The sequence below is a fragment of the Diabrotica virgifera genome, chromosome 3, assembly GCF_917563875.1.
Source record: "Diabrotica virgifera virgifera chromosome 3, PGI_DIABVI_V3a".
Taxonomy (NCBI): domain Eukaryota; kingdom Metazoa; phylum Arthropoda; class Insecta; order Coleoptera; family Chrysomelidae; genus Diabrotica; species Diabrotica virgifera.
In genome coordinates this window covers 217,320,919-217,332,351 of record NC_065445.1, presented here as the reverse complement: position 1 = coordinate 217,332,351, position 11,433 = coordinate 217,320,919, and the positions used below count along the sequence as shown (strand labels likewise).

The 11,433-nt window shown below is 32.0% G+C and overlaps 1 non-coding gene across 1 annotated transcript; it reads left to right on the top strand.

Annotated features, from left to right (window-relative positions):
• The first annotated feature begins 5,764 nt into the window (after positions 1–5,764).
• Positions 5,765–5,836, top strand: Trnac-gca (transfer RNA cysteine (anticodon GCA)). The gene has a single exon. It is a non-coding gene; the product is annotated as a tRNA-Cys (tRNA).
• The last annotated feature ends 5,597 nt before the right edge of the window (positions 5,837–11,433 follow it).

The window sequence follows — 11,433 nt, the reverse complement described above, 5'->3', positions numbered from 1 at the left end:
GGTGGATTCGAAAAATATTCAAAATATCTCGATAAACACTATCTTATCGAAAAAGTACTAGGAGGCAAAAAAGTTTTAAAAACATTGTGTTTAACTAATGGTGCCACAATAATAATTTAATTGGAACGTACACAAAAGTTTGGGGGGGGTTTAAGGGAACAAAACCCCCATAAAATTTTTATGGTGAGAACAAATTTAATTTTAATTTTTTTTTAAGATGTTGCTGTCATAAGAATGCCACATGTCCATTTTCAATAAAAAATCTCTAGGAGTTTTCGATATATGAAAAAAAATATATTTTCATTTTGTAACTTCAAAGGGCTCTAACTTTTTTTGTGTGCACTATTGTATATAGGTAAATGAGGTTCAATCAACCTATTTTTGACCCCAGAATCTGTGGTATAATTTATGACCAATCTTTTCGGGACACCCTGTATATTGCGAAACAAAAAGAGATGAAACTAGTGGAGGTGGAAATTATCGTTATAAACGTATAAATTAAAATTACATTAGGTAGTGTCCCACCTTTAGACGTATCAGAGGAGTATGACAACTGTCACTGTGACAGTAGAATTTTATAAAGTACTCCTGTCACAGACGTCTAAAGATGGGAAATTATGTAATGCAATGTTAATTTATACGTTTATAACGATAATTTCCATTTCCACTCAGAGCCGTGTGGTACATCTTTTCAATATGATGCAAGTTTTCGAAATGCCGCCCCGAAACTTAATACTAGTATTTATTTTTATTAAATGAAAATACACAAAATAAATGAAAACTATTATTAAAAAAAATATATACTTAAAATTAAATGAAATATGTATTAACATTAAATAACATTTATGAAAATTACAATTTTATCCTTTTGATTTTAATTTTGGCAAACTCGTCAATCAGATTGGTGTAGTCTAAAGTAGCAGCTAGCAGCGCCGGTTTAACCAGGGGTCTTTTGGGTGCTGTAGCACCGGGCGGTTGAAGGTTCTAGGGCGGTACGCGCGAAGCGCGTGCTGTTCCGAAATTATATGATTATGGTAAAATAAAATTTGCATACAAATCCACATGATATAATAATAAAAATTTTTCTGTTTTATCATTAACTTGAAAACTTAACAATAATTTATAAATAAATTATTATTATTAACGTCGACGTACCTATATGGTTTATGCACTGTGTTCAGTTTATGTTATCTAAATGTCAGATAACGTATAAACATGCCGCGCGCCGTAAAATTATATCATTCTACAGCGTTTAAGAATATAATTAGACAAGTAAGAATCTGTTTTTAGGTGGATGTGAGAGGTGGCATTCAGATTTTTGCGGATAAAGTTAGGTGATAACTTCGTTAATAATAATTAATTTATGCTCCTTCTCAAGTATGCCCCGAACATTAATAAAAAGATAAAATATTTAAAAATTTCAAAATATTTCGTTTTTTTTCTACTTTTTTTGCTTATAACTTAAAAACTATTCATTTTAGAACAAAGTCCTATAGGAATAAAACAAAGATAATTAAATTTTCTATCAGATGCGATTTGTTAAAAATGTCTTAATTTATCACCCTTGCTTCAAAATAGCAATAAATATAAAATAAGGGGGCAAAACAAGCCTGTCCTTATTCAATTATTTTCCATCACTTAGGTTAGGTACACTTGGAACCTTCCTAATTCGCTTAAAAAAAATTTTTAATGTGCTAAAACCGTACACTAAATTTCATTAAAATTAACTTACTAGATTTTGCATAATAATTTTGCAATCTAAACTTTTTTTAAAAAATTAAAATTTTTTAAAATATTGCACAACAAAAACTAGAACATACAAAGATTTGTCAATTTTTTTACATATAAAGAAGTACTCCACCTATCTAATGCACTTTACAGAATTGAAATAGGATTATTGAAGCAGCCTCAGCAATGTTTTAAAGTTATAAACAATTTTTTGGCTTATAAACAAATTAGTGCTGTGTCCAGGAGGGGGTGCTACGGGCTCCTTTATTTAGATGGACTTACCCAAGTTTTTTTATGTATTTTGACCCGTAGAACACGAATTTTTTGGGTAACAGTTGATCCGGATGTCGATAAGATTGTTATAAACAAAGAACTTGAGGAATTACATAAAATCGATTTTTCGCAAAATAAAACATTTTTTTTGTATTTCTTGGGTAATTCTAAGCAAAAATGTTCTTACAAGTTTTTTCGTAGGATGCATAGTTTTCGAGATAAACGCGGTGGAACTTTCAAAAAATCGAGAAATTGCAACTTTTGAACGCGAATAACGTTTGATTAAAAAATAAAATAGCAATTCTGCTGACAGCAATTGAAAGTTTAAGTCAAATTATACCGGTTTTAATTATTAATTGAAATAAAGTTAAGAAATATTTTTGAGCCTGGGCGCGGCATCCGTATCAGCACCGGGCGGCAGACTGTGTCAAACCGGCACTGGCAGCTAGTGAGGTTTCTATTAAAATAAGTGATAATTTTTTTAGTTTTGTTTGTCTTATGGAGCTTCGTAAATAGTTTTTAATCATTTTTAGTTTTGAAAAACTTCTTTCCCCAAGCTACCGAGACAGAGAGTGTTAATAAAATTCTTAAGGCCGGTATTTTCTGCACCTCACATGACAAAATTCCTCTAACCGGGGTTTAATTGGAACGAGGTAATACCGGTCCTTAGTGATACAACTATATTTGGGTATAAAGAAATTATTAGATTATTTTAGCACAAATAGTTCTAAAGGTTTCATGGAGTATGGTCTCATTTGGAATAAAGCATGCAATGATTCTTCTAGAAAATCATTTGCCTCTATATCCGATTCTTTTTCTATGAAAACTATTGAATGAAGATTTTCTAGTATTTTATCATCTTTCCCTTTTCCCCTTTCTTATATTTCCCTCAATTTAAAAATATCATATAAAAATTTAAAAATTTTATTATGAGTTTCTAAAAGCGAAAATCGATCAATCAAAGAATTAAAGGCAATGTCTAAAATATAGATGAAAAAATTTACTTTAAATAATTGTTCTTCCTCTGTTGAGAGCTGATCCACAGATCAAATTGACGCATTTTTCTCTTGCCTTAATATTCATTTTCCGCAGGAAATTTGGAACTTATTTACAAGATTTTCTGCAATTTCATTATCAGTAATTTTCATTTGATCATAGCCAAATTGTCAGTAAATTTTCATTTTTTCCATAGTTTCTGACCACATTTTTACACAATCTGACAAATTCATAGTTACATGTTGCAACGTCTTCGAGACTGAATTTATATGAAATAAAATAGCATGCCAAAGAACTGCACGGCATATAAATTTATAATTTTTAATATTTTTTACTAATCCTCGTGCTTTGACTTTAGTTTCTGAATCATTGTTGACGTCTTCTACTATTTCGAATAAGGCATTATATATTTCACAAAATTGAAATCTTAGAGGTTTCAATGCATCTATTCGACTTAACCATCTAGTAGTACTTAACGGTTTTAGTGTTAGTTGTGCAACATGTTTTTTCAGAACTTCCCCAACGCTTTGTAAAACCAGAAAAAAGTGTACAGTTCTTGTATAATACAAAAAAAGGTAGGTAGTTGTTTCTGTAGAAGAAGACGCTGCGTCATTTATGACTAAGGTGTGATGCACAGGGCACGTAAAACGCCCTCGGATATTTTTCAAATATTCTGTTTTGCACACCCTTTCTTATTCCTTTCATATTAATCCCGTTATCATAGCCTTGTCCTTTGAGCCGTTTTAAATCAAGAACTAATTTTTCCAAATTTGTCAAAATAAGTTCTGTACCTTCACCGGTTAAATATTTTCGGCTGACACTTGGTCCTATATATATTTTTAATTAATGAATTGCTCAATTATTTGTATTTTGATTTTACTGATTATTATGCCGCCCCTCTTGTGAGGCCGCCTGATGCGGCTGTCTCACCGCATCATAGCACCGCACGGCCCTGCTTCCACTAATTTCATCTCTTTTTGTTTCGCAATGTATTCTGTTTTCCATCTTTTGCGTTAATTTGCCGGTTATTAGCGCGCTCTTCACTGTATAGACGGGACTGTATCGTCGCCCCCGTTAGCGAAATTATTCCGATTCGATTTTTTTGCACAAACTTACTCAAAAAGAGGTCCTTATAACAACTCCTCAGGATGCCAGGCGGTGCCGTGGTCGAAAAATTGTTTAAACAATTTTTTTTCAAACAAATTCACAAAAAAAAAAAAAAAAAATTTTCGTTTCGAACAATTTTTTTTTAGATAGGTAACTTGGGTCATTAATCAACTAACTGTTGTTGTGAAGTAATACGCGATTTAAAATTTGAAAAATGCAAAATTGGCCATTTTCAAGGCTTAATAACTCGATTAAAAAATATATTATGAAAGTCAGATAGTGATCAAATCAAAGACTAAAACACCTCTTTCAAGATCCTGAAGAAATTTTTGTGATTATTTTATTACAAAGCTGTTATTTTTAATTAACAATTAGTTCTATAGTCCAGGCTGTATCGTCGCCTCCGTTAGCGAAACGATTTCGATTAGATTTATTTGCACAAACTTACTCAAAAAGAGGTCCTTATAACAAATCCACAGGGTGCCAGGCGGTACCTTGGTCGAAAAATTGTTTAACCAATTTTTTAAACAAATTTACAAAAATATTTTTTTTTTACTTCGAATAAATCTGCTTTTAGATAATCTGGGTCATTCTGAGCAAAAAAGGTCTCTTGTGATTTTTCTCTATAATTTATAATTGATTGTTGTCGAGTTATACGCGATTTAAAATTTGAAAAATGGTTATTTTCGCATTTTTCAAATTTTAAATCGCGTAGAACTCGACAACAATCAATTTTAGAGAAAAATTACAAGAAACCCTTTTTGCTCAGAATGACCCAAATTATCTAAAAAAAATTTGTTCGAAGTAAAAAAATTGTTTTTGTGAATTTGTTTAAAAAAATTGTTTAAACAATTTTTCGACCAAGGTACCGCCTGGCAGGTGAATTTGTTATTATAAGGAGCTCTTTTTGAGTAAGTTTGTGAAAAAAAATCTAATCGAAATAGTTTCGCTAACGGGGACGACGATTAATAATTAAAATAACAGCTTTGTAATAAAATAATGACAAAAATTTCTTCAGGATCTTGAAGGAGTTTTAAACTTTGATTTGATCACTTTTTGTGATCACTTTTTAAATCGACAAAAATAAATTTTAGAGAAAAATGACAAGAGCCCTTTTTTGCCCAGAATGACCCAGATTATCTAAAAAAAATTTGTCCGAAATGACAAAACATTTTTTGTGAATTTGTTTAAAAAAATTGTTTAAACAATTTTTCGACCACGGCACCGCCTGGCTCCCTGTGGATTTGTTATAAGGACCTCTTTTTGAGTAAGTTTGTGCAAAAAAAATCGAACCGGAATAATTTCGCTAACGGGGGCGACGATACAGCCCCATCTAATAGTCATTTTTAGACCTGTAGGTACCTATTTGTAAAAATAAGCAAAAAATATAATAAGACAAAATGCAAATCAGGACAGATAACGTGCTAATAATACTTAACACACCAAAATAGTTTTTTTAAGAGTAAGAGTCGAGAATGGATAGGTAATAAGTATCCATCAATCCTTCAATTCTTATTTCCGTATCATATAATAATAAAATAAAATGCGTTGATTTATAATAATATAATAATACCATAATAAATACATACCTACATAAAATTTAATTAGAATAATAATGCAATGCTAATTTAGCTCACGTTGTAAGGAACTTTACTCGACAGGGGATATAGCTCAGTGGTAGAGCATTCGACTGCAGATCGAGAGGTCCCCGGTTCAAACCCGGGTGTCCCCTACTTTTTTTTATTTTTTTTAATACAATAATAATTATTAAATTTATTTTAAGCAGCGTATTAAAATCAATATTTCATATTGTATTAAATTTCAATTTATGTTTTCCTCCACTTGGCCCTTAAATCGTGTACCCTCTGCCTTCCTCTCATTCGTCCCCACTCGCTCTTTGGTTTTAAATGTGTTTTGGAGGCCCCAACTCGTTCATTTTATATGATCTAGTCTTCTTCTTCTTGATGTGCCTATCCGTGACGAATGATGGCGATCATCATGGCAATATGATTTATTTTCTTTTTATTGATTTCCTCTTCTAATTACATTGCGACGCAATTGGCTTCATTCAAAAAAGAAAAAAAGATAGAAAAATTAAAGAAGCCGCTCCCCTAATAGCACACGACGTCCTTTGGACGTCCAAAATAGGTCCATTTTTGGTCCTTACGTCCATGGACTATAAACGGACGTCCTTTGGACGTCCCATTTTGGACGTCCTTCGGAAGGAATAAATATGGACGTCCTTTGGACGTCCGACGTTGGACGTCCTTCGGACGGAATAAATATGGACGTCCTTTGGACGTCCGACGTTGAACGTCCTTTGGACGACCATACTGGACGAAATACGGACGTTTTATGAACGCGTATATATTATATTGGACACATTATACCAATTACGGGATCAAATAGCAAAATAATTCAATAAAATATTAACTTACGCGTTAACTTTACGTTAATGAAATACAGTCAAACCTGTCAGTAACGGCCACTAAAATGAAAGAACTATTGGCCGATATAGAAAGGTGGCCGTTATTGCCAGTTTTTGTAGTCTACATATACAGTAAAACTTGTGTTACTGGCCACCCGATAAAATCGGCCACCTGTACTAACGGCCAGTTTAAATATTCCCCAAACCAATTATATCTAGACTACAAAAACTGGCAATACCGGTCACCTTTCTATATCGGCCAATAGCTTTTTCATTTTTAGTGGCCGTTACTGACAGGTTTTACTGTAATTGGTTTGGGGAATTTTTAAACTGACCGTTAGTACAGGTGGCCGGTGTTTGCAGGGGGCCGGTAACACAGGTTTTACTGTAGTTTAAATCGAAAAGATTGGTACTTTATGTCCCGGTTAAACCTCGGTTAGCTAACCAGGGTTTAATCGGGACAGAAAAGTACCTCATAGGGCCTCTTGCGTTGTAATAAAAGCAATTATAATTATTATTATAATTATTTATGAATATAATAATAAGTATAATTGCGTTTATGTCTATGTTATGCATATATTTTTGTCCCTATTAAACCCCGGTTAACTAACCGGCTGTTAAGGGAGACATAAAGTACCGGGCCTAAATCTTAATTCAAAATTGTATATACAATTATTACAATTATAAACAAACTATATAGTTTAATATCCAAAAAATGTTTTTGATTTTATGTAATGTAATGAAAATCTTATTTGTAAATTATTGGTTACAATGTTTAACAATAGGAAATATTCAAGAATAAATAAAATAAAAGTTTAATCCTAACAACACAAAACATTCCAGGAATGTAGGTACTACCATTCTATTCCGTGAACATCTATCTGATTAAATTATGGGTGGAAAGTTACCACAAGATATTCTATGAACATAGTACAATGTCTTCCTGGAGGGGTAAAATTTTCCATTACAAGATTTTAAGAGAGGCCATTTATTAATAATTGTACTGTTCAATTTGCGTTCATTTTCAAATTTACCGCGCGAGTATCTATGTAGCGTCATTGATTATAAACACACACATGGTGTTTTTAATCAATGGTAGCGTCTCGTGGTCATTGGTCATCACATTTCATTTTCATAACATAACCGATAACCTAAAAATTTAGTAAAAAAGTAAAAATTTTGATTGGAAAAAAATGCATCGATAAGGGGGTGTGGGAAATGGAAATTAGTGGCTTTTTGCTGTACTGTCTGCTCTAGTTTTTGCTCTGGGCTCTGGCTAGATCTCTTGTTTAAACAATTTTGTAAGTATTATAAAATCCGTTTTCAATTTTCTTTATTCTTTATGAAACGAATCATTTATACATGCATATTATTATCTGTAAATAGGTACCTATTTCTTTTGATTTTTAATTGTAAAGAATAGAAAAATTACCGTTCATTTTAATTTTTTTTAGAATCAGCTGAAAGTGGCCTACAAAAAAAAACCAAGAAGGAAATGTATAGCCTTGTGGCTATGAAAGGCAAAAGAGAGATATAAAAAGTGTATTGGCTAGTTGGAAGAAAGTCCACATTGTCCATGCATAATAAGTTATTACTTTCTCAACAAATATCAAGAAGATAGCAGGGTCACGAGCATCAACTTCATAAGTTCAAGAATATCGAGGAAATCCAGCTCCTCGATACTAATGGGCAAACTAGAAGATTGAAGAGGACAAATCCTTTTGAACTAGTTTGAGTGATAGGTGATAGTGAAAAACGGAGCATAGTGCTTGTGTGCTGTGCCTGTGTATGTTAGAATAGTGCACGATCTTGTTAGATTAGATAAGAGACGCTATGGGGTAAGCTCTTCATTTTAAGAAACAGTAGTAATTTAGGTTAAATTAAAATTGCTCATTGGTCAGTTATGACCAGATTGTTTTTTTATGTTTGGCAAAAAGGACTTAAGTCAGAATTGCACATTGATAATGTTTTGATGATTTCTGGACCAGAAAAAAACTGTTGTAGATGTAAACTGTATGTACAGTAGAATCTACTACAGTACTGTAGAAATCATCAAAACATTATCGATGTGCAATTCTGACTTAAGCCCTTTTTCCCAAACATCAGAGAATTGTAATGTACAATAATTCTCCTATCTGCTTTTTCATGAATTTTGTAGGAGACGAAAAACCATTTTTAGGATCATCTGCTTTCACATGTAAATTTTGACATGTTTTGTAGTAAATAGATAGTTGAATTTACTACAAAACATGTCAAAAAATATATGAAAACAGGAGGTGACTATAAAAAAGTTTTTAGTCTCTCTTACAAAACTCATGAAAAAACAAATCGGAGGTATGTCACATCAGTGACTAAGAATGTCTAAAAAATATACTTTGATGTCCCAAGAACCAAATATAACCTACAGTCCATCTAATTTACTTACTGTTGCACGTCATTATCTACGCCAGAGATCTAAGTTGACATAGTTGCCAAAGTATAAAAAGATCCTGAATCCATTTTAAATCAAATATGTCACATAATTATTGTAAACGTGGATTATACAACAAAACAAATTAATATTCAATGTAAATAAGTAAAAACTTAAGAAATAGAGAACAAGAATTAAGTTATAATCTTTTAAGATTTGCAGTGCAAGAGTTTTTGCACTGCATTGTTAATAATTAAAAAACGGCTCCGAACTCTTGGCAAAAAGCCGGTAGGTTTCTTTGTATAAGTATGTCTACAATAACAACTAAAAAAGTTGTCAGATACCTCGATTATTCCAAGTCGTTATAAAATTAGGTGAAATTTATATTTTTATAGTAGAGGATCTTTTTATAGTAAAGTAAATAATAAAAACAGTAAATATAATAAATAAAACAGATACTTATAGTAAAGAATATAAACAAATATGAAGTGTCATCACCGTAACTGTCAAATAAATGTTACCAATTTATTCTAAAATGTCACCTTCGTTCGATTACAGTTACAGTGTGATCCGAACAAATCTGCTTCATAAAAACGCTTTATAATCCATTTATACAAATTAAATGAAACATATTATTGTGTATTTCTTTAGGTTAACATTAATAGAAATCTTCAAATATTATTTCTACGCGTATATAATAAAATATGTCTAGTGGCTGTAATTCCAGTGTACTCGGCAAAGTGATTCTAAAAAAGAACACACCTACCGCCTAAATATTTCGTGTTGGTATCATGCAACCTCACAGGCTACGACGCGAATGACGTGCAACAGTTAGTAAATTAGACGAAGTATGTAGATATATACAGGGTGTAACAAAAATACAGGTCATAAATTTAATCACATATTCTGGGACCAAAAATAGTTTGATTGGACCTAACTTACCTTAGTACAAATGTGCAGACAAGAAAAGTTACAGCCCTTTGAAGTTATATATATATAATAGCACCAAGGGTCTTAGAGGCCCATGGCTTGAAAAGTTTGTTTTTTTTCTTCATTTTCACGTTTCTTTATGTACTGAGATCTTCTCTGGCTTGATATGTGATTTTTCTCCATTCCTTCCTGTTATTCATTTTTCTTTTCTGACCCTGTAGCACCATTCTTTCCAAATCTTTTTCGACCTCTTGCTTCCATCTATTTTTCGGCCTTCCTCTTCTCTTTCTTGAAGCTGTAGTGTAGTTTAGTACCATTTTTGGAGTCCTCGTGTTTGGCATCCTTTCAATGTGACCTCGCCATCTAAGTCTCTGTGCCTTTATCATTCATTTGAAGTTACAAGATGAAGTAATTTTTTCCAATATATCGAAAACTATTAGAGATTTTTTATTGAAAATGGACATGTGGCATTATTATGGCAGCAGTATCTTACGAAAAAACTATAGTAAAATTTGGACACCCCATAAAAATTTTATGGGGGTTTTGTTCCTTTAAACCCCCCCAAACTTTTGTGCACGTTTCAATTTAATTATTATTGTAGTACCATTTAAACACAACGTTTTAAAAACTTTTTTGCCTCTTATTGCTTTTTCGAAAAGTCAATTTTTATCGAAATATTTTGAATATTTGTCAAATCCACCACATATTTGTATATGGTTAAGTACGATTATGGAGACTTGGTAATAATATGCAGACTTATTTATGCTTTACATTTTTAGGGATATTTTGAACCATATTAAAAAAGAAGCCAGATCTCGATAAAATGTGCCTTATCGAAAAAATACAAAGAGGCAAAAAAGTTTTAAAAACATTCTGTTTAACTAATGGTACCTCAGTAATAGTTTAATTGGAACGTACACAAACATTTGGGGGGTTTAAAGGAACAAAACCCCCATAAAGTTTTTATGTAGACATGTTAAAAAAGAAGTTGCAACTCGATAAAAACTGCCTTATCTGAAAAATACTAAGAAACAAAAATATTGAATTTAACTAATGGTACCACAATAATAAAATTGAATTGGAACATACACAAAAGTTTGGGAGGATCTAAGGGATCAAAACCCCCATAAAATTTTTATGGGGTGCACAAATTTCACCATAATTTTTCTTTAAGATATTCCTGCCATAATACTGCCACATGTCCATTTTCAATAAAAAATCGCTAATAGTTTTCGATATAATCGAAAAAATCGATTTTCATTTTGTAATTTCAAAGGGCTGTAACTTTTTTTATGTGCATATTTGTACTAAGGTAAGTTAGGTTCATTCAAACTATTTTTGGTCCCAGAATATGTGATTTAATTTATGACGTGTATTTTTGTTACACCCTGTATATACAGCCGATTACGCACCACCTTAAAAATTGGGCATTTTTGATGTCTCGAATTTCCTAAACCTGTTGTTGCATCTAAGTGATTTTTTTATAATATTCTAGCCTAGGCCCTAGGCTATAGGTTAAGTACCTCCTTATGCTTGTCATGCACGGGGAGCTATACTGTAA